Genomic DNA, 24,749 nt, shown 5'->3' on the forward strand with positions numbered 1-24,749 from the left:
AATTTGGTGAGCTCCACGCTGAGTCACTTACCCAATTCTCTGTCAGCAACCATGTCTATAAACCAGGGATAGAAAGAAAGCATTGCTTACCCGTATAAAGCAGAACATCTTTAAGCTATGACAGAACATATCATTATGTTTATCCATTACTGATGTTTCCATTTACCAATGCAGGCAGGCTGAGGCACAGAGGTTCAGTGAGCTGCCAGGGATTACCCAGAGCTACAGTTTCTAACCAGTGATGTGGGATTCAGAGGTGAGGAACAAGCATAATACACCTGAACTACAGCCAGTGACCAAGCTAGCAGTCCCACCAGTCCAGTGCAGGCTCCACAGTAACTTGTTGGGCTCAGGGACATGGCTGTGAAAACTGGGAGTCACAGCACCAGTGGAGTGTATGGACCTGTGGGTCCATATGTCAGAAGACCTTAAGTCTAAGGGAGTTATTTTGGTCTAAAAAATCATAATTTATTTACCTCACTAAAAAAGCCACAGGTATTTCAAGAAGTTATTATCTGAAGTCAGGTTTTCAGCAGATAGATTTTTTTTTTTTCTCTTAAACATCTCAAATTCCTCTCTTCTTTCATTCGACACCACAGCAAGAGACAATGTGTGTTATGCTATTTTGGATCCATACATGGCCAAAAGGCACATGTATTTTGACCAGCCACCTACAAGCATGGATAATAGTCCACTCCTCTCCAGTACTATTTTTGGATTTCCTTCCCCACCCAACAACCAAATGACAGACTGATTGACAAACAGGCTTTTCACTGGGCAGTCAGGTAAAAAAAATATTTCACCAAGCTCTGTGTAGTCTAAAACTCCAAAGACAGTTTGGGGTTGCCATGCTAAATTTTCAGGATATCTGTCAGCCAGGGCCAACCATAGCCCAAAGTTAGGGAAGAACAGCAATTTCAGAAATTAGCAAACAAAGAGTTGCTCATGACACCCAAAAGGAAATACCAACTAGACACACACTGCCTGATCCTTATCCCCAAAAGTACTTGAACCCCCCCACTCCGTTCAGTATTCGCAGCCAAGATATTTCTCCTGGAGTTATACATAGAACCAAGGTCAGCCTTTTCCCATGAAAAAACAGGGAGGAAAAAGGACTTCTGTCAATCCTGTTTAGCAAATAAGCAAGTGGTCTTTCTTCTAATCTATTTAGTTTTGAGTCATTCTCTTATTGACATACCACTTAGCACAAAAAGTGAAATCTTTATTGGAAGAAAGGTTCAAAACTGGTTTGCACGGAGCTGGGGTTCGTACTGCAAAGCGAAAAGCAGAGACAGACTCACCTCCTTGTACTCACCTCCCTCTCTCCTTTCCTCCCTCACCCATGACCATGATTGAGGGAGAATTTATCCCACGACCTACCATTGGTTCTCACCAATAAAATCAGTAAGCACAAGGATTTTGATTAAGCAAATGAAGCAGAACACAGATTTTAAAATAGAGAAATGCCCCGACTGCTCACGGGTGCAAGAGGGTACTTGTGTGAGTCCATTCTTGCCCTTTCCTAGCTCTTTTTTTGCATGAGAACTGATGCGGCAGATGTGGTGTGGGAAGACTCAGAGGCTGGAGTGAGTTGGTTTGCAGGAACTATGGTCTATTCTGAGAATCCCCCAGGGCTTGGATAAGATTGGGACCCCAATTAGCTCAGCAGACTCCCCACTCACCGTGCTTGTACGTAATCCCGAAGTAGCTCCAGGCAATCCTGGGTTGTTATGGGCAGGCACACACAAACCTGGACCCATTCCACCCACCAGGATCATAGGACAGGAAGGATGGGAGCGTGGTGTGGATGAGAGCTGGCTCAGAGACACCAGATCACTGCATTAACCTGGAGCTGAACCTGAGGTTTGCTCCAAAATTACTTGGCTTTGCTCTGTACTAATATAGGTTTATGGCTTCCAGAGCTAAGCCCACAAATCCATATGGGGAAGGACAGTTTGTGGCTTGACAAACTCAGGTCTCTGGCAGCTTGGGAATCGATTTCTTCTGTCTCACACTGTAGGTGCCTAGAAATTGAGATGAGGTTTTGAGCAAAGCCTAAATTGTGGAGGTAGACCCTGAGAATTACTTGCTGAGTAAGAGCTGTGCAGCACAAGCGGCATTTTGACCCAGTATACGTAGGGAAGGGACGTTATAAGGCAAGTCCAAGAGGCCAGCCATTTTCATCCTGTTACTGCTCAACTTGGGACTGCCAAGCATTTTCTATAGCATTATCTGAGCAGAGGCCAGGATCTACCAAGATTAATACAGCTTGTTTCTTGGCTTTTCTGAACCACAGATTAATGAAATAAGTTGGACTAGATGGGACAGAGTTGGCTAAGTGCCCAACTCAAGCCCATCATCACTGGGGGAAGAGTAGCGTGTATCAGTATGAGAGACTACAGGCTTTTGTTGCCAAGGGTTTTATTATATCACTCCTGATTTACAGGGGTCAGGCTTGGTAGGTGTCTGACTCTGCAGCTCCATCTCTTGGCAAACATCAAGTAACAAACATACTGCAGAGGCTCTCTGTACTTCACTCAGACCTGCATGATAAATAAGTTTCAGTGTAAAATACTACTCATTTCCTTAGCAATAACAGAGGGACATAACTCACCTAAAATAGAAGAGGGAATTCTCTCATGTACTTCCTTTAGTGTTTGCTACGTTATCAACTGTTGCCCTGGAAACAGAGTCCCCAAGTCAGAAACTGGCAATTCAGAGAGAATAAAAGGGTTTTTTTCAAATGTTTTAAAAATACATAATTACATTTTTAATCTGTTACTACTTTTCAGTCATGAAAATTGCTTAAGCTATTCTTGGGTAAGCATTTTTATTAAAAAAAAAAAGTTTGGAATGTTGTTCTTTTCTGATCAGCCAATCTGCCCCTGTGCTGGCTGACGTAATCATGAAATACACAGTTATGCTATTCTCCTTGTTTGTAGGTCAGTAGGTTTGTAGGTCTAATGAAAAAGAAAAGCCCACAAATTATCAGTCAATTACTATTATTTGCTGTACTGTGGCCTTCTGCAGCCTGCATGATTGATGAGCTGATCGGCACCTGTGCTTCCCAGTGAACCTCAGTGATTTATCCTAGTTGAAGAAGTGGTTTTTTCATAAGTACAGACTAGTCAAGCCAAAGATTATCAGACCCACTAATAAATCATGGTAATGCCTTGATCTGACCTGGATTTAAAGTATTTTAAAAATGGACAATACTAAAAAGTACAAGATAACTCAAGTTATCTTGTAGCAAGTATAGCTAAACTCAGGCTCTGGAGATGGAGAGGAATAAAATGCAGATACAAAACAGTCCAGGGCAGTCAAGTGACAAAAGATTTCTTGCTGAGGAAATTTGAAAACTAATAAAGAAACAGGAAAGTGGAAATGGTGGAAAGCAAAAACTTTTAAGTAAACCAGGAGAGGAGCTTAGATGAGATACCAGCAAAGCAAGACGCCATCACAGGTCAATGCAACATTTTCAAACAGAAGATGATGACTTCTGAGAAGAAGAATATGAACCACATCTCCTGGCTTCTAAATTTAACTGTCAAGAGTCAGAAAAACACTTGGGTGTCACCGTAGACATTTTGTCAGAGATGTCTTGCAGTGATAAAAAAAAGGAATATTTAGGAAGGGAAAGAATGGAACAGAGAAGCAATACTGAAAATACTTTTTATCACCCCAACTTAGCACATTGTGATGAGTTCTGGACACCTTGAGAAGGACAATGCAGAAATTAAATGAGTTCAGAAATGACAATGAAAATAATTAGAGGCATGAAAAGCTTCTAGATGAATAGTAAAATCAAACCTGCTCACTTCAGAGGAGGGAAAAGATAAAGGTGTTCAAAATAATGAACGGCACCAAAGAAAGTGAGTCCTGTTCATCATTTGCCATCATACACGAGCAGGAGGGCATCTGCTAAAAATGAAAGGCAAAGGGTGAAAAGCAATCCTTCCCCACAGCATACTGCCTCGTGCAGTTCCTTCCCACCGGAGGCAACCAAGGCCAGGAGTTTCACAAATTAAAAGGGAATGGAAATGTACATGGAAAAAAGAGAATTCGTTAAGTGCTAAAAATAAAGATGTGATTTGACTTCAGCGGCGCTTATCTTCCAGCGTAGGCTGCAGGACATAAAGCAGTCTTTGAGGGTGGGCGAGAACAAATTTTTTCCCCTCAGAGAAGATTCTTTTTAACTACCTTGCTCCAGCATTTCTCAGACCTTTAACTGCTAGACCTGGCACTTCCCACTGTCCCAGAGAGGATGCTGGAGAAGGTGCAGGAGTAGCTGGTTATGGAGTAGCAGGCCCTGCTCTCCTGCAGCAGCAAATGGGAAAAAGCTGGGAGAAGCTAAATGAGGCCACAGGGAGACAAAAAGAGACGGAGTCTGCAAAAGCACAAAAATGAAAACCAGCCCCACAGTTCAGCTCAGTTCCCAAGCAGCCAAACTTTCAGCGAGTGATGCTCCCGCTTGGAAGTTAGCAGGGAAAAGCAGAGAGAAGCTCTGAGCACAGTGCTTTTCAGGAAACATTAGTAAACTGACACAAGCCATTGAGAGAAAATTTCAACATCGGTGCAAAGTAGAAGAGCCGTGAGTAACCTGGGAACCACTGAGGACAGCAGGAGATGGCAGCTGTCCAAGTGAAAACTGGAGATGGTGTTTTTGCTTCTAGAGAGAAATGAAGATACCCTCTATTTCCCTGACCGGTCTCACTTTCACCCCATATGATCACACATGGTAACTCATACTCACTCATTATTGCTTTTATTGACAGTTTTCATGTGTTGTTGCTAGAATTGAAACACACTGGAAGAACAGATACATTAATTCAATTTTCTTCTTAGTGGTTTCACTAAAACCAAATGTTTTGGGTTTTTTTTTTGAAGGTTTGAAATGGAAAAATAGAACCAACTCTGGCATATGTGCCATATCCCACTTCTTTCAGCATTCTCTGTGTTAAAATTTTCAGTAAGGCCCACCCTGTTGCTCTCAGGGACTGTATGAACAAGCAGGGATGCACTATCACTTTTGGAGATGCCAAGCAGGAGTCCCTCTCTCTCTGCTGACTCTTGAGGGACTCAAAGTGGGCAAAATGGCTAACCTAGGAACAAAGGTCTGTGGCCAAATAGAGATGCTATGAAACACACACAAGTTTTGAAGTATTTCAGAAATGTTCCACCTTTTTCCTTGTTTCGGTATGTTTTTAGAGATGTTCTATCACTTCCAAGGTAGCACAGGTTCTGAAGTCTGCTATGACTTGAATTTAAAGTGCAAGAGATATTCCTTTGTGTGTATGGATGGCAGTTTCAAGCCATTTTCCCTGTCACAGTATTTCTTCTGCTGCACAGTTCTTATTTTTGTGCTATTTTAACTCCACTTCTCTCACCTGATCTTCTAATGTGGCCTCATCTCCAGCTATCCTAGTTAATTATGCCATCACTCTGCTTGCAGTTAAGTGTGACATAGGTTTTCACACACTTAATTTTTTCTTAGGTAGCATTTTGCAAAAGCCCCGGTGAAAAGATTAATTTGATGCCTCTATCCACACATTATCTGTGTTTCTTTTTGCTTAGTAACTTGAAATTTCACTTCATATGAAAATATTAATTGATAAGAAGTTTTCCTTTCCCTTAGAGACATGTAAATCATTACCTGCTACAAGCTCTTTCTTCTGTAAAGGACAAGCTACTGTTTTGAGGGACGTGCATTCTCTCTGAGATTTTCCCTACTTCTGCCTAATAGTTCATGCTCTGAGCACAGCCAAAGGGGAGAGCCAGGCAGACCAGGAGCGAAAAATAGCCAAGCATGGCCTGGGAAGAATTTCACACACCTCTTCTTCGGTCCCTGAACACATACTGACAGAAACAAATACAGCTGAGAGCACCATCAACCTGATCTGCTTTTTAATTTTTATTTTTTGTATAGAGGGGCTGTTCTGGTACATAGTTAATCATCAGAAAGTTGATGATGTTTTGCAATAAGCAATATAAGCTTTGAATGAGTGCTTAGAATGGTTGGCATTTAAATACGTACACAGATATTTTGCTGTCTGGCACCAGGGAGAGAATATTAACAAGCTGAAATACTTATTCACAGATCTTTCACAATCAAGTTCTCTGTCTGCATAAGACATCTCAAGCCGGTCATAGATAGGTACAAGGATTTAAGTGAAGAAAACCTGTAAAGTCAAGTGTCTTTAAGCAGCTCCAAGCATATAAAACTTTTTGAACAGATGATGAAAGTCAATGAAACAGAAAGGACAAGCTTGCCTATGTGATTATCTCCAGTTCAAGCTTCTCTGCTGGCACCAGCAGGATACAGGGTAACTTTAAAACAAAAAATGAAACAAGATGAGTCTGATACCTTCAGCGTCTGCAATGGCATCAGCTGGAATTGCACAGTTGCTCCCATATCACTTGGTTCTGCATCCCTGCTCCCTGTAAACAGGTGATGTGCTTTCCTGGATTTTTTGAAGTTCAGCTGAGATGGGCATCTTGAGTTAAAAATGATCCAGGGAAGCCCAAAGCGACTGTGGCAGAGTGTAAGCATGTATGTGAATCCTGAAAAAAAAGCAGAGTTAAGATCCCTTCCATCACCACTCATCCTTAGGCTTGCCCTGCAGGCACTCCACCCAAAGGCTTGGAGTTGCTCTTGGATATACAGGTAACACAGGAGGAAAAAAAACTTTCTTCCCTACCCATGCCTTTACAAGTAACAACTCCTCCAGCTGGACAGCTTTGCATCTGTGTACAGAAATGCAGCTCAGCAGTTAGGGGAGTGTGGAACTTGGGAACTAAGACTTCAGTGAAACCCATCTCATTTGAACAAGACTAATTTGCTTTGCCAGGTCAACTTGACTTGACTTTTCTGAAACAGAAAAATAGACGAGCTAAGCCAGAATGTAAATTTACAAAGTGATTTGCAGAAACTAAAAAGTACTTTCGAAAACCAGAAGGAAAACAAGAAGAGGGAAAATTATAATGTACCAATTACAGTGGAATGTGAGTCGTCCGTGCTGATGCAGGATTCTTTTTGTTTTTCCAGAAGAGTCTTCAAAAATATTGAAATTTAGTGTCAGCACCTCAGACTGGCAGCAAGAATTACAACAATAATAACAAAACGCCATATTTCAAATAGGCAAGAGAAAAGCCAGGTCTTTGAGTTTTTATTCAGTGTGTTAATAGCTCATGTCCATTAAAATTCATAGCAATTTCAATGGGATAATAATCCATTGCATTTTTGAAAATCAACAAACAGTAGAGTCCTGCAACAGTGCTTTAGCCTTATGAAAAAGCCTGATGGGAGTAAAAAATACACTTGTATTTTGTCAATGTTAGCTGCCATCACTTCCACCTCTGAATCAAAACTAGCACGTGTACATGCATGCATGCACGCATAGATATACATCCTTACAGATTTTTTATAATTATTTCCTTCCTCCCTCCACAAAAAAAAAAAAAAAAGGTGATTTTGTGTTGTTTTGCCAACACAGAATATTAGTAAACACTGAATTGGCTCATGCCTTACTCTCGGTAAGGTTCATTAAGATCCAGAGGAGAGAAAGAAAAGAACTTTAAAGTGACAGTTTGTAAAAGAATCGTGTAGTCTATTCACAGGTACTAAAACAGGCTTTTGGGATCTCAAAATTATGCACCTATTTTGACAACAAAGAATTCAGCTCTAAAAAAGAAAGCCCACACCCTTTAAAAATCAAAGAAAATCTTACAGCTCTGTTCCTACAAAACTGTTTGAAATGGTTAAATAAATCAAAATAAAGAGAATGGCTTGAGCTTCCCACCATGACTGCAGCCAGCCCAGCCATGGGGCCAGACCTGTCATGATGTACTGCCAGCTCAAAACTCAGAGGGAAACACGGTGAGCCTGGCACCGTTTACCTGAAAGCTTTCAGCTGGCCCCTTGGCCCCTCACCTGCTCCTTCACCTCACTGCATCCTTCAGACCCCCTGCAGCAAGCCAGACCCCAGGAGTGAGACAGCGAAGTCGGCTGCAGTCAATCCTAATCCTTGCCAGTGAGGGAGAGAGCAGCAAAGAGAAAGCTGAGGAGGAAACAGCAGGGATTTCCCCTCAACAACAGGGATATTTAAAAGCATAAAGATATAAATTATTTTTGGACCGTATGGGCGGTTAGCAGGAGCTGGGGATTATTCGTATGAAGGAGTTCAGAAGAGGCTATAAGCACTTTGGGAGGATCATAAACTGAGTGCAAACCGAGTAAATCTCTGGTCATCTCTGAGAGGGAAGCTGCAGCGATTTATTTTAGCTGAAAAGGGTTTTTATAAGCTTATAGGCTTCCTGGGACCTTTGCTTACTGTAATGACCATCACTGTGGAAATGTTCAAGGCACCTGCTGCCTTCAGCAACTACTTCTCTCCATGGAGGGTATGACACAGGCACTTTCATTTTCAATGCTCATTATTACTTTGCCTGTGAAACTCAGTGCAAGGGGAATTTAAATCCTCTTTTGTGAGGCTTTCAGCCCAAAATAAATACAAACAATAGCGAAACACACCAACTGAAGCTATCAGAAAGGCCTCTAGCATTTCTACTTGTACTTTCTGGGGGTCTGAGGCACCATGGGCTGAAATATGCATGCTGATTTGGTGGGACAGCCCAGACCCACAGTCAGGACCCAGCTGGTGACCATCAGCAAACAAGGGAAACAGAAATGACAGGCTTAAAGAGAGGAATCCAGAATGGGGGCCCCAAAACATCCACATATTGCCTATTAACGCTGCAAAGACATCCAGCAGACACCATCAGCAGTAAGCCTGCCCAGATGTCTTAAGAGATTCCCTACTGATATGGATTGCATCAGCTCTCCGGATACAGCTAAATCATGCCAGTGATTTTTGCTGTCCTTGAAACTCTTTAAAATACACAGTAAAAGCTTTTTTTTTTTTTAAGCATTGTTAAAAATCAGATTGCCCCATATGTTTTATATTTTCAGTTCATTTGCTGGGATGGAGAATACCTTTGGGCAAGGTCTTTGTTTCCTTAAACTTAACTCAGCTGTACTACCCATACAGATGAAGAGTTTTCAAAAATAAGGTACAGATACGTCCAGCAGTAAGTAGACTACAGTTTCTTTGCCATGTAGGTGGTGTGTCTCCTTGTTACAGTGCAGCCTTTTCGGTTTCAGTGTGCTTTGTCCTCAATTTATGCACCAGTTCCCCATTTCTTCAGCCCTCCACAACCTCAAAATTAGGGTTAGGCAGCAGCTTAGCTGGAGGACTCCTGTGACCACCCCTGCCCACCCACATTGCTTCAAATAATCTCCCATGTAGAAAAATCTCTCCCAGTCAGAGGGTGACTTGCTTCCAGCAGCAGCTTGTGCAAAGGGATTTTGTGAAGGGCCACAGCACCCTTTCCTCCTCCCCACAAAATCATCGCCAGATCACGCCACCCTGCAACAAAAAATAGAGAGTAGGGTCGAAACAGCGCCTGCTTCGCGCCGCCTTTCTGCCTGAGGGAGGAGACAGCCCTGTGTGCACAGAGGGCTCCGGGTCAGGGAGAGTGAAGGAGGCAGGTGCAGGCACCCAGGCCACGCAGGCATGCCAAGGGCTTTGGCCATGTCCAGCTGCCACCCTCTGCATTAACTCTTGCTCCCTCGGAGGGGACAGGAGAAGTAAACCCTGGAGAGGAGCCGGCAATAATGGGGCTCTCTAAAAGGCTACCTTGGAAGACCAGGGTCGTCTCCTGCCTCAGCCCCTGACTGCCACCCATGCTCCCTCCCCACTATTCCTCTGCCCCCTCACCCTTCCCGGTCTGCTGAAGGATCGTTTTACACACCTTGCTCATCCATGAGCAGCCTTACCAACATCCACAGCCCCTCCAGCCCCATAAAGATCCCCTCACTCAAAGTGACCATCGTGTGCCAGATGTGCTCCCTTTTGCCCAGAGCAGCACTTCCATGGCTCCGAGATGCTTCAGGCTGAGGACCAGCAGAAACAGAAAAGCACTGACACCGTCCAAGGCCTGTGTAAGAAGGCACCTGATTCAGACGTGGAGTGGACAAGGATCAACATCACCTGCAGGGTTTGTGGGAGGCAGGGAGCAGGTGAGGACCAGCACCTAGAGTGGGAAAAGGCAAAGAAGACTAGGAGGGCAAAATGGGGGATGCACAGGTTTGGAGGCTGGCAAGATGACGAGTCAAAAAGCATGCATGGGGAGTAGAAAAGGAAAACTGGGGCTGGCTGAGTAGTGAGAGCATGAAAGAGCAAAGCAGGAACTGGTGTTCAGCAAGGCAGAGCAGTGTATAAATAAAACATCATACAACAAGCCTGGGGAGAACCAGCAATACGGAGAAGGGTGAGCATGTGGCATCAGAGAGCGAGAGGTGCAAGGCAGTGTGCAAAGAAAAAGTAGAAAGATTAAAGCAAAATCTTCTACACTTGAGAGCTAAGAGGTGTTGAGGCTCCCTTTTTTTTTTTTTTTTCTCTTTTCTGTCCAGAAATGCCAACGAAACTTTCTAACAAAACCTCCCAGCTCTCCTGGAAGCCTCAGCCACCCCACACAAGGCAGCTGCTCTCTGCCACCTTCTTCACTGTGTACCTGGCACTGGTCCTGCAGGGAAACTCGCATTATTGTCCTGGCTGTTGGCATGTCCACAAGTATCAACAATATGACAAATCCATGAGTTTTCTTTGCTTTTTGGAAATCCAGGCTCCCAATCTTGTTCCCACCTGACACAGCATGTAGCATCACGTAACCCCTGTACAGCCAATATGCATTAGGAGACTCAACTTGCCAAGGACTCTGTTCCACTGATGGAGTTTACTACTTTTTAAGAGAAGAGATTTCAAATTAAATATTTGGAGCCAGTGCAAAATCCCTTTCATAACTAAGGAATTAACTTTAATTCCTCTTAAATTCAAGCAGGTGGAAGGAAAATTTTTCATTTTCTTTTTCTGGAAGAAAAAAAATAAAAGTATCACACTTGCCAGAGTGACGCATCACACTTCCCAGACGGGTTTCCAGGTAAAAGCAAAACCTTTCAATGGACAATTTAGTTTTCTTACAATGGCATTTTCCCCCTCAAAAAATGAATAAACTTACTTTACTTTTTACCTCAAACTTTCTATTGATAATCTGTAAAATGCAGTAATGCTACCTATTAATCTCTTTGAGGTGTTATCAAAGTAAAGCCATGTGAAGTCCTCAGTTGCTATAGTAATTAGCATCATAGGAAAAGGCCAATGAGGAAAAAAGACATTGTCTCCAGAACAGGGTTTAAATCATGCATGAACTGTATGTTAACCTTAAGACTCACATAAAATGAGGAGGAGGAAAAAAAACATACTGAGGCAAAAATCCTGCAAGAATAAATAAGCTGTGTGCAGATATAATTAAAGGCTCCAGAGCTCACACGGGCACCTTCTTTCTGACATTTCCTGGGAGATTTTTAGGCAACTTGGCAACAAGAAGAATGTTTTTATTAGTTAATGGTTTTTGTGTCGAACTCTACTTGATTTGCCTTGTATGCATAATTTAGTCTCTTGCCTGGATACTTCAGGAAATTATGAACTTGTGAGTTTTTTCCATTAGACTAGGTACCTCATAAATATATCTAAACCATACTATATATATATTTAAAAATACTTAGGATAAGACCCTCCAATTTCTGTTCTAATCTGTGTCCACAATCTGGTTTTTTTTCCCTGCAAGACTTTCTTTTTATCAGCTTTTTGTTCCACTCTATCTTCAATAAAAAAGAAATGCGTCCTAATCACAAGACGTGACAGGGCTTGCTATGTTTTGAAACGGCAGTATGCTTGGGTGCTTAAGAGCATTTGGCTTTGTGCTTTGCATCTAACCAACAACGCACCCAGGTGAGCTGCTATTGGACAAGGACTTAATCCCTGTCATGTTTAATCACTACATTAAAGATTTAAAGACTAACATTAAAGGCCATTCAGTTTGGGCACCATAGACTTAAATGACGGAGTTGGGAAAAGCCAGGCAAAACCTGTTTTAAATCTTTTGAGAACAAAAGCCAAGAGAGCTGAGGAGGAAACTCCTTCTTTGCGACTCCCCTTCCCCGTGGCTCAAACATTCACCCAGATATCCTCAGACTTCCTGCAAGTTTCACCTACGAGGTATTACTTGCACCATATACTTAAATAGCTGCAATAAATGGCTAGCTCTGGACCTCTTCTGTTCTGCTTGACACCAATAAGAAAGCTATTAGGTCAGAGCTGAATGCACTGAAAAATCCCATCCATGCTCAATGCATAACACTCTGCAGCAAGGATGACTCATCCCTCCCCCAGTGTAGAAGACATGAGGGGACCATTTTATATTCCCTCAAGAATTTGACCCCCAAGCGTAAAATCTCCTGCTTGAGTCCCACATTGTTTCGGAGTGTGACTGCTAGCAGCAGTAGCCAGGGCTGTTTCTGCCTGTTCAGTTGGCTAAGGAGTCAGAAGTCTCTCTTATAGGTGTGGACTTGCTTAACTCAGATGTCATGCAGCTGAGAAATAAGAGGGGGTGGAAGGTAGCTGCACATCCAGGTTTGTCCCCTGGGGCCACACTACTCCCATGTTGCATAAACTCTGTTGGCTTCCAAATTCAGTTTGCCAGTCCAAATCCAGTACCTTGCCTTGGATTGCTTATGACTGTAGTCCTCTATATCTGAAAAAAACACTTCTCCACATTTTCAGCCTAGGAATTCATCAGCCAGAGGACACTGGTGCTACACACAAACTATGCGGCAAATGCAATGCCTTCTGCACTGTGTCCTAAAGTCTCAGTCCCTCAATGTCCAGATGAGGGGACTGGTGGAGGCCACCACGGATTCTTCCTTGAGTTTCTTACAGGTTTTCTCCCAGTAGAAACTTGCTTTGAGGATAATTAGTTGTTTAACCAGACTATTTCCTGAGTGTTATTGAGAAGAGCAGACAGCTTGAGAGGTATTTTAGACCTTTAGTTTGTACTTGCTTACATGTGCTAGTTAACTTTGCTGCTCAGTTTATATCTCTGTTAAGTGTATCTGGCAGTGGGATATAGATGCATCAAATAAAAGAACAAAGTAATAAAATTAATCAGCATATTGATTTTAACCATGTTCCTGCAATATAAACGGAAGCTGAAATTTCAGCTGAGATGGATACCTGAGATGTCTTCCACTGAGTAGGGAGAAAATACATTATAAGACCATCATAAGGAATTCTATTGAAGATACAAGTTCTTTTTAATTGTATTCATGAATTCATATACGAAAAATCAGGTTTCAGAACTCAAATCACAAAATGGTTGAAAAAGAATTCGGGTCTACAGAGGTTTCCCAACATTACAATCCCTCTTCTTGCAAAGAACGCAACAAAAGGCTGCACCTGCAAAGCCTACCCCATATGACCTTCCCTGTGAACAATGAGGGCTGTCCAAAGTCTCTCACATTACTTTCCCAAGTGTGTAAGAAATTAGTACCGTGATAGCAGTGCATACGGTACCTTTATAATTGCTTTATCTACAGATAAAATTTAGTTTTTCAGAGACAACCCTACAGTAATCATCTCTTTTTCCAGCTACCAGAACCTGGCTCAAACTTCCAGGGAGCAACTCGGTTTCAACAATCATCTACCAGTACCCATGGAGCAAAGACATCCCCTTCCTGATGCTTTTCCTGCAGCCTTTTTATCTATGCTGCCTCAACTGAAAATTTTTCCATAGCCACAAAGCTAACAATATCACACATCTTTTCAAACATTAAGTCTTCATCATACAGTAAAAAAAAAAAAAAAAGAAATTGTGAAACAGCAGACTACACAGCAATAACCACTGATGTAGAATCTATGTCATTATAAGGGTCTTATCAGTAAGGTCTTTCCTTATGAATGCTCATTTAGATTTACAATGCCTCTGTATAAACAACTGCCAATTTATTCCATTTATCCCTATTTTATGTTAACAATATGTGGAGTCATTCAAACCATGCAATTTTTTTCAATTAAGTTAAGCCACTTGTTCTCCTACCAAGTCCTTATCAGGGTAATAAAAATCGTCTTTTTCATAGGTGTATGATATCCCAATGCAGATAGGTTTTAATACTCCAAAACAACCTTTTTCAAATGTTAGCCTTTATCATACGTTTGCCTTGTCTTTTCATGCATCAACATGCACATGTGCATACACACACACACAGATAAATACAAACAGAACAACTAAGGAAAACAAAATACTTTCTAGCTCAACCACTGCTAGCAAGAGACACTTGAAAATGAGACAAATCATGATCTCCATACACAAGAGAGGTTTGCTCAAGTATTTGCTCAAGTAGGTCAGGGGAGACTTGGTCTAGGATGTTGTTCAATGTATATGTAATGTAATAGGCTTTGCAGTATAAAATATTCCATCATTCACATGACTTGCATATAGTCTCTGGCTTAAACAGCATGGAAAGGGACCTTCTCTTGTGCTAAGTGTATATATATAATTTTTTTTTTTCATTTAAGAGAGTAGAAACTGAAATGTGAGCAGAAAGGAGTCGTCAATGGGTGTCACCCTGTGATGGGACAGTGTAAGAGGTGTTTTCTTCTAAGGAACGTCCAACATGAAGTATAGGACTGTTGTTCCTTATGTATTCCTTACCCAAATATTTGCCTATTGCCACAGTAAAACCAAGGATCAGAACCTCATTTGGTGTTAAACTTCAGAGCTCATAACTATGCCTGAGTGTTTTGACATTAATTTTGATATTATTTTCAACTACTTTCAGTTCATGACTTTTCAGATTTGGCATAACTCTATTCTGAAAAAAAGAAAAATAAAATAGAAGATTTAGGCATGATAGCTAGTGTTTCGGCTAGTCATGTCTTAATTAGTAATTAAGCATATTATGTACTTATAACATGCTGTATGAATGCACTATTTCCAACATTACAAGCATTAGAGCATTAGAAATCACTCTACAACTCTAATTCCAGTTCATAAATTATTACAAGCACTTGCTATGCAATATAACTCTTAGCTGGGGATCCTACATGCTTATAACTAAGCTTTTGAGAAGCCTGGAGTCTTGGCAGAGAAATCAAGCCACAGCATTCACTCTCAGGGTAAAGATTTTCTTGTGTAAACCTTGCTTTCAGATTCAGTAGGAGTGTTTTTATGGAGAAGGGGAAAAAAAAAGTGGGGGGGGGGGCTACTTGCTACATGTAGGAGCTCATTTGTTTAATTGTCTGTAAGCATGGAATTAACCAAAATTCTAAGATGAAAACGGAAGGATGTTCCTTCTGGAGCCAGTCTTAGAAACACAAGTGTTGATACTTCAGTGAAAGATAAACGCACATCCTACACAATGTATCTTACCACATTTCCCCTCTTTCTGAGGAGCAGACCTTTCAGCAATTTCCAGCTGTTCACTCCAAGCTGGAGAGGATAATTTGTGCCTTGAAGGAATTGTTCCCATTCCAAGACGGAAGTTTGCACGGGTGATTGAGTCTGAAAGATGCAATTCTTATGACTTTGGCTCCAGTAGCACACAAATTTAAAATTTACTCTAACTTTTCACCTCCTTTATGATCATTACAAATAAGAAGGCCTAAATAACAGACGAGCATCCAGTCTTGCTCATACAGTAAGAACAAGAAACTGAAAACCGGCAGACTACACCGTGATGTCTGCTGTTACAGAATCTACATCGTATAAGGGTCTTACCCTTGAAGTTATGCCTTGTGGGTGCTCATCCAGCTTTACAATGCCTTTATGTCTGTAATGACATCAATTTTCATCAATTTAGAAACGTGCGATGGTACCAATTTTCAATATCCTCTCCAGATCAGTGAGAATACCAGGTGAGGCACTCCTTAAATGAGATGTCACTTGTGGAAAACCATATAGATGCTCACCTGCTACTGTCTTTTGTAAAAGCAGTGTCAGTTCAGCCTTTCAGGGTTACAGAATAATCCCTGGGCACAGAATCACAGTGCTCTGTGATTTTTTAATATTTCTTTCCAAAATTGCGAGGCTGTCAGGGAACTTGTAGGCTTACAAAGGAAAACCTGACAAGAAATCACAATTAAGATTTATTCTATCTGTTTGAATCTGATTCTTATGTGTATGGAGAGTACTATATTTCTTCTTCGATGTCTCTAAACAGTGTGAAGTAGCTGGTTTTTAAGTGCCTGCAATAAATGATCACTGTAGCTTAGTAAAGAAACTAGTTTAAAGGAGCTTGTCCGGTCTTTAGCAACACAATAGTCTGCTCACAAATTATTGTAGCCTTTTCCATATCAATAAAGTAAGATCAGTATTTCACAGTTCACACAGATTAAACACCAGTCTAGGAAATCAGCACCAAAAGCAACATGCTGTTTCATACCTGAGCAGACTTTCTGAGAGACCAGAGAATGAAGATCCTGTTTTAAAAGATACTTATTTTTAGTTCAAATGAGTTCTGCATCCAGACAGCTCCAGTCATCATATTTGAAAGAGAAAAGCAATGGGAACAAGGAGCTCTAACAAACCTTGGTAAAACTCCAAGGTCTTTTTCCATCCCAAGGGCCAAACCTTTCAGTACTTACTCAGGCAAAACTCCCACGTATTTCAACTGGATTTTCCTCTGTCATGTAGGATTTTACTTTCTTGGTAAAAATACATGTATTTCTTCAGCATGCCAGACAGAACGTATTATCTTCTAATATTACAAAATGTAAAATTAAGAAAGCAAAACTGTGAAAGCAAAATCACAAATGGAAAGAAATCCATAGGTCTATGCTTGGGCAGTGGTGTATTGATGTGTATGGGATAGATGTTCAATGCTTTTCCAGACAAAATGCTTATTGAATGCATTTGCTGGATATATAATGATCTGGCTGATCTCTTCTGCTATGCAGGTATTACCAGTCCGGAGTATATTTCAGCTCTGGGGTCAATAGGTGCGACATGGCCACATGCCAATGTTACATGGGACTGAGACAGAGATTATATAGTAGCTTCTACAGAAAGGCAATGCAGGCATGTGGATCATATGCAGCCTGCAATAAACTCTAGCAGGACCCCAAGCATAAAATGACATCCTCCAGCAGATTTCTGTATGCCGTCTCCCAATCCTATGCTTCTGTGATGAGCTCAACACTGGGGACAGTGATTGTCTGAGGAGACAGACAATGGCTATGGTACTTTTAGCCTCTGGGTTCAAACACAATTCATCCCTACTTTGGTAATAAATTAACATTTTTAGCCCCTTCTTCCCAGCTACACTCTTTCAATGGTCGATGCCTCCAGAGCCCTTGTCCTGCTGCCCCCTCCTCTGATGCTCCATGGAAGCAAAGCAGGGATCAAGACCCAAAACACAGAAATGAAATTTCCACTTAATACCAAAACCAGGCAATTCACTGGGACAAGGTATGTGAGGCAGCTTAAACTCTCCTTCTCCCCCATCCCCTCTTATTTCTGTGCTTCCCTACAAGGGGCAGCCAGCCAAGCATCTGGTGTTTATATATTGATGAAAAAATGTTGTGACTTGTATATTCTGCCTTTCGGGTATGAACATACTGCAGGGTAGGTCCCACTAGCTACAGCAGGTTAAACCTGGTATAGCTGTCTCTGCAGCAGCAAGAGCTACAGTAAGATTAGTATTGTTGCTGAGGAAAGGAGAGGAGCTGGGCTTGTCTGCTAACACCTTCTAGCACTCGAGCCAAGAGAGGCTGAAGCTGTAGATGATGCTTTTTCTTCTCAAGCTAAATTAGGTTTCATCTTCAAGCAGACACCCCTTGGGAGCACTCTCCTTTTCAAATTAAAACCTCCCCAGACAACAGTATTGCTAAAGCAGCTGTATAAAAATACGGGGTGTGGAAAGCTGCATATTATATGCTAATTACTTGAGCCTTCAACTTTTCAATTATGCCATGATGACCTTCTAAAACTCATTTATTGACTGGAAAAAATATAGATAGCTGGCTGGACCTGATTTCACCAAGGTGCCACTGCAGTGCTAATAACCAAACCATAATTTGTATTCAAGGAATGAACTGTTTAAATAGGAGAATAATTATGACATTAAAATGCCAAAGGGAAAAAAATTGTAAATTGAATTTGTCACCCTCTAGTATAACCCAAGGGTAAAGCGAGTTTCTGGCATGACACAAGTTGGAAAAATAGAGTATCTCATCTCAAAAGCAATGTTACCAATTGGGCATTGTGCGGTCCCTTGTTTTAGAAAACCATGTGCTGTGTTTGTGCTGGGATTGCTTGTCAGATTATTTTTTTAGCCATGGCAGGTTGATAAATGCAGATGCCTGCACCCTTCCAAGCATTATTAAGCATGTCACATTAATTGCACAAAGTCATTTTGCTCTGCTCAGCAAGTCAGGCTTCTATATATACCTTGGAAAAATAATGTAGGCATGTGGTCAGAAAAACAGCTGTCAGTCAGGCTCCTCTTTTACAACTGAAACAAGTTAACCCAAACCTGCACAGCTATGTGTTGTAAGGCAGTTTCAGCTGTGCTGCGTGCTGCAGAACATACCAAGATGTCCCCATGAAATCTCTGAGTAAACAAAGCGTTGCTCCTGAGCATCTTTCACAACTACAGCAACTGCTCGAGACTTCTTTCTGAAACCAGACACCATGTCAGGAGCCAGTGCCAGGCTGTGAATGTTGAAAAGTGCATCATACAGCACAGCAGAGAGCAAAAAAGCAGAAAAATATGTGTTGAAAATCCCTGCAGTGCTGGCATCCTCACGGCACAGAACCAGAAAGAATGCAGAATGGCCAAACAAAAAGAGTATTTCCAGTTCATCTGCAGAGGTGACCAAAGGAAATACTGTGGAGACCTGCAGTGAAGCACAAACCCTCGGCCCACGGGGAAGAACAGAAATATCTATATTCTGCTTCTTCAAGAAGACTGGAGAAGGTAAGTGTAAGAGTGGCAGAAAGACGGGACACTAGAATTGGAGATGAAGGGGTGCGCATGAGCTGCTTCTCCTTTCACCCTATTTCTTTCCAGAGGCCACTGTACCAGGCAAAGTATTCAGGGAAACAAGACTCTCCCCTGACAAGCTTATTTCAGCAAAACACAGTGAGAAATCTCCCTCAGCTTGCAGGGAGGAACCGAAACAAATTCACTCGATCAAGATCAGTCTTCGGGCTAGAAATGGGAACTGCTTCAAAATAACGTGAACCTCCACATCACACCTTACCCAAGAGACCAGTTCATCTCTTTGTGTGGGGAAAGGGGAGAACAGGTATTATTTTCAGGACTCAGAAGCATGCACAGCCCTTCACAGAAAAGTTCAATCCTTCAGGTTAAAATGAAGAACCGGAGGCAAGTAGCTCAGATCCTATAATGAAATATTGAAAACCGCTCTCGATAGTATGTTCACTGATCACTCATCACCTTTTCCTTCTACAGTGTGAATTTAAGTTACTTGGAGGCATACCTGACAAGAGCGAATGCCAGGTTTAGTCAAGGAATGAAATAAACTTTTCTGACTACTGCTTGCATTTCATTTCTGTATTTTTCAAACTAATGTTTCTGAAAAGGACAGTAATTTGGTAGAATTTACACATTCTCCTTGCTATTCCTACACACCAAGCCAATAACAAAAGGTAAGACTGGTTTAAGACATCAAAAATCAACACTGGCAAAAAAACCACACCTGTATAAAAACATATGGGAGGTGGGGGGAGCCAGATCTGGGCCATCTCCAAAGGGCTTTGAAAAGTGAAGTGCCTGTTTCCCTATTTCCACTTGCTTCACTCCTATCTGACTCTGAGAGTTTTACCACAGCTCTCAAGACCAGTCATGTTTACCATAAGTGGCAAAGGGTGGAGTGGCCAGAAGGGGCTGGACAGTTTTTAAGATTTTGGGGGGACATTGCTAACCACTTTAGATTAGTTAACTCCTCACCATCATGACAGGAATGAGAGAAGAAAAGGTTAGAAGCAACGCCCACTTCAGCTGTGGCCTGCCTTCTCCTCTATCCAGGGCTCGAGCTCAAAGCATCTCGCTTGCCTGCCAAGGCGTGGCCATGCAGTTTCCACCACACTGTCTTAGCTTCACTGCCTGTTTAAGATTAGGATTACACTGTATTAAACTATCTGACTTGTAGTCCCCAACAGACAGCCTTAAGAGCTCGAGTCCCCCTGTCTGCATCGAAAATGAGGAGATACGAGTCAAGATCCTCACCTCCAAATTTTTGTCAGGGAGAAAGAGAGGAACAAACGAGAGGACAGACCACTGCAGTCCATCATCATCACCCAGTCACTACTGGGGCTTTTTTATCTCCCCATTGCCCAGACTAAGTTCTAACTCAGAACCTCAGTATTTCATTATATTGCTGATGATCTTTCCCCTTCCTTATCTTTTTATCTGCAGAGGGAGGCATAAAGGCTTCAGCTATCAGCAAGCTGAAGCATTTGGCTTCGCTCCCAAAGGCTCGTAACACTTCAGTGTACTTCCATCTAAAGAGGATTAACTAAGGTAGATTGTTCACCAAAAAGATGCCTGTTATCTAAGGGGTTACACTTACAGAGCTTCACAATCTAATTTTCACTCACATAATTATTTGAAATCAACACAAAAAAGTATTATCAGGTCATTTGTATTGGAGTTTTCACATGAAATGAGAACAGGACACACGCAGTGTTCTGTGTTTACAAAGAAAGCTCCAGAGGAAACTATTTTCTACAATGCTCTGAAGTGAGACATCAACATCTACTGAAAAGTAATATGCAGCAAACTTGGTTCACGATGGCATTTGTCCAGCATCACAAGTAAATGGAGAACAAGCCTTGGGATTCTATTTTTAATGTCCTTTTCCTCCTGCTGGAAACCACTGCCTATTCCATACAACTTGTGTACGAGGTAAGTTGTATTTGTTCCCCTTCAGCAGTTAAAAAAAGACACTTGTTTCCAAATGTTTAGATGCTAAGATTAGATTTTCTGCAGGGCTTCTATGTAGCAACCACGTTATAAGCTATAATTGTTGATTCTTACTTTTTTACTGAGCATTACTTCAGTCACGTAGTTGATGCATCTCCCCGGAGCCTGCTCTATGGAGGGGATCACTGCAAAATACAGTCCAACCACTTGTGCTCCTCAGCTGCAGTCCACACCCAGGCACTAGAGCTGCAGCAGGGATTAGCGAGGAAGCAGGGAGGGAGTGGTGGCTTTTCCCTAGGGAATTCCAATAAGATTTCTCCAAATTCGGAGTCTGCTCAGCTGGGCAGACCCAGTTGCTTTCCAGCAGCTGGCTATACCAATGCAAAGTAGCTGAAAACACTCAAGGCAGCAAAAGCATGTCTGTACCTAATTTCTGAGCACTTCAGAGTATGTAACATACTTAAATGAGGCAGGAAAGTACAATTATCCCCTTTGTAACAGAAATAAATTGGGCACACCAATGGCCACAATTAATCTATGGCAAGCCAAGCTGCTTCATTGTAAAAAAAGTTGCAAACACATGACATAAAACGTAAAAGTTATTTAGTACTTCCCCAAAAATAGCAATTTATCCCTAGCAGAATCAAAGTGAAATTCACCACACAGCTTGGTCATCCATGCACCACTACTATAGAGCAATTCACTCTGTGTATATTCCTTAATGTATCGTTTTGCACATGCCAACAGCCAATGTGAAACTCATCAAAACAGAAGGAAGGCTAAGTCTTTTCATACCTGTGTCTTATTCAGAGAAGTCTCCTTCCCATACCTCTGCATCCAGCCAGCACAATACATAAACCCCAGCATCCACATCAGCTGGATCCACCCGCACATTTAGTCTGTCTTCTGTCATCTGCCTCTTCCTCACAACTGCATTGGTTTTGTCAGAGGAAAACCTGTGACATGTCTAAGCAATGTCACCTCAGAACAGCGATGGGCCGTGAGCTGCCCATTACTAACCAGGGACCGGATGTCAGGATTGCAATCAATAGCTCCATGTTAAAAAAAAATGCACTTGATGCTCTGCAAGGGCCAAAAACCCAACCCCAGACCAACTGCCAGCTACCACGTGGAAAGAAAGACTGATAATAAAGACCATGATTGTATAAATCCACAGTGTCCCTATCTTGGATATTTTGAGTAGTTCTGGTCCTTCCTGCTATAAGGATGCCAGATGACGACTAAATGTCCTGATAAAAGTTGTGGAGACAGATTTCATCTGATGACTGACTGGGATATATTCCAAGAAGGGCTTCAGGAGCATCATCTAAGCATGCAGGGATAAAATTGTGAAGGGCAAACCTAGGCCGGAGTTGAAACTGGTGTGGAATGCGAAGGACAATAAGAGCATCTGTAGGTATATCAGCAGCAAAAGGAGGACTGAAGAAATTGTGGTGTTGCTCCTTAATGGGGCAGAGCACCTAATGGCACAAGTCACAGAAAATACTATGTCAGCACCATAATTTCTGGCAAGATGTGGTCTTGGGGGTCCCAGATCCCTGTGGGTAGTAGCAAAGCTTGGGGGAGAAAGGTGATGCTCTCAGAAGAGGAAGACGAAGTTATGGACTACTTCGATAAACTGGATGTATGTAAGCTCATGGGAAGCAACCAAGCACTGGTTGAGAGCTGGCCAATGTCATCATGAGGCCACCTTCTGTCATCTCTGAATAATCGTGGTGTTCGTGGGAGGTCCCAAAGGGCCAGAGGCAAGGAAGATCTGGGGAACTTATGGCTGATCAGCTTCACCTGAAACTCTGGGAGGTTATTTCCAGACTCAGTAAGAGCAAGAAGGTGACTGAGAACAGCCAGCATGGTTTTACCAAAAGCAAATTATGCCTGACGAACCTGAGCATCTCTGTGAGGAGAAGACCAGCTCTGTAGGCAAGGGGAGAGCAGAAGATGTTGTTCTCTTGGACTTCAGCCTGTGCCATGCTTCCCCATAGCCTCCTTATAGTCAAGCAGGAGATAAGGACTGGACATGTGGGCTCTGCAACAGAGCAAGGGAAAAGCAGCGAGAGAGTGCATCTTCCAGATCCAGTTTTCTCAATTTTATTACTTCTGGGGTAGCAGGAAAGCTCATGGCATAATAAACGCTGTCCTGAATCTGAAATTTTAATACATCAAAGTTGGCAGGTTTTGCTACTGTGTGGGAGAGAGCCTCCAGATGCAGAAGTCCGTGTTCATTTCAGTGATTATTTTTAGATGAATACTGATGTCCATCTGAGCACAGCAATGTACCCTGCTTTCAGACCACACTGAAGTACAAGAGTACTTAACTCAGTCATAATATTTCAATTATACATCTGCCTACCATATTCTTTGTGAGTACCAGGACTCTCTGCACTCATTTGTAATGATGTAGTTTAAGTTCACTGGTCTTACCAGCTATTACCCTGTAACATACATGTTGGGTCTTCCAAAATTGTGCTAGAAACTGTAACGTATCCATGTCTGCTTAAGGTTCTTAAACGCACATTTCCAGGCCTAGAACAAATACTTGGCTTCAGTATCACGCTTTTGAGAATTTATGTCTATGGTTTTAACAGCCCATTCTGACATTTAAGAACTTCTCATGCTTCTAGATTATACTTTCTTTTTTAAAACAAAAAAGTATACTCTCTGCCAGGTTAGAACCACTTATATTTAATGCACTTTGTTAAGGGATAATGTAAGAGATACAGATCTCTCTTCCTTTTTTTCTACTCACTTCTTCCCCCCTTCTATGCTTGCAGCTCCACATATTTAATGCCTCAAAAAGGACAACATCCCCAAAAGTCAAATTTTGCATGCGTTACCCAACTTTGAAATTATTTGATCAACCTGCCTTCACCATTGACCTGTCAAAACACAAATTTTACTTGCGTTTTTAAAATCCCTCAAAACCCACACTTGTAATGTGTGGGCCGGGGTGTAGGTAGGGGAGGGAAAAAAATGACCCGCAAGGCAAGGGGAAAAAAAGTCATCTGCAGGGGCGGGCAAGGGCGCCGGGCAGCAGGCAGGGCTGTGCGGGACCGGAGGCGTTCTTGCCCACCCTGAGGGCCGCTCCCCGAACCCCCCAGCCCCGCCAGCGGGGGCGGCCCTCTGGGCTCCCCAGGGCTGGGGGAGGGGGGGGGGGTGTCTAAAAATATTTATTTAGACGCATATGCTACAAGTGAGCGAAAGCATCCATGGTTTGAATAACGTCGGGCTCTGGGTCGCCTGAATTTACACCCCAGCGGCCCCCTGTCGCCCCGTCCGCCGCTGGGGGCTGCGATGGCGGGTCGCCCTTGCCCTCCCCGTCCCCTCCTCCCGCCGCCGCCAGGGTGGGGATTTCGCCGAGGGGCGAGAAGAAGGAGGAGGAGGAGGAGGAGGAGGAGGAGGAGGAGGAGGAGGAGGAGGCGGCAGCGGCTGCTCCCCTCCCCGCAGCACCGCCGGCCCCTCGCAGTGCCACCGCCCCCGCGTTGAGCCTGTGCCTCGACGGCTGCCTGCTCGCCCGCATGCGCGTGGGCTAGCAGGAGTATGCGCGCGCGCGCGCGCGGAGGCATGCACGTGTGTGCGCGGGCACACACGCGTGCCTGCGCGCCTGTCCTCCTTCAATACCCCTGCACGGCTGTACGCGTGCGACATGTGCACGTGCATGCGCGTCTGCAGGCGCGTATCTGCGTCCGTGTTTATGCGTATGTCCCCCTGTATGCGCACCTGTATACGTACGTGTGTGCGCCCATCAATGCGCACACCTGCGTGCGTGTCCGCGTATGAATACATGCACGCATGGGCGTGTGCCCCTGGCTGCCCCGCGAGCCCCGCTGGCGGCTGCGCGCCTTCCTTCCCTCCTTCCCCCGCCCTGGCTCGCCCTCACGGCTCTGCC

At 42.9% G+C, this 24,749-nt stretch overlaps 1 long non-coding RNA gene across 1 annotated transcript; it reads right to left on the reverse strand.

Moving 5' to 3' along the window:
- On the reverse strand, window positions 1-24,705 carry LOC135310521 (uncharacterized). The gene is made up of 4 exons (XR_010370604.1): window positions 24,581-24,705; window positions 6,365-6,561; window positions 2,615-2,680; window positions 1-2,024 (listed from the first exon to the last, which is right to left on the reverse strand). It is a non-coding gene; the product is annotated as an uncharacterized LOC135310521 (long non-coding RNA).
- Between the last annotated feature and the right edge of the window lie 44 nt (window positions 24,706-24,749).

Source organism: Phalacrocorax carbo, chromosome 1, assembly GCF_963921805.1.
Source record: "Phalacrocorax carbo chromosome 1, bPhaCar2.1, whole genome shotgun sequence".
Classification (NCBI taxonomy): Eukaryota; Metazoa; Chordata; class Aves; order Suliformes; family Phalacrocoracidae; genus Phalacrocorax; species Phalacrocorax carbo.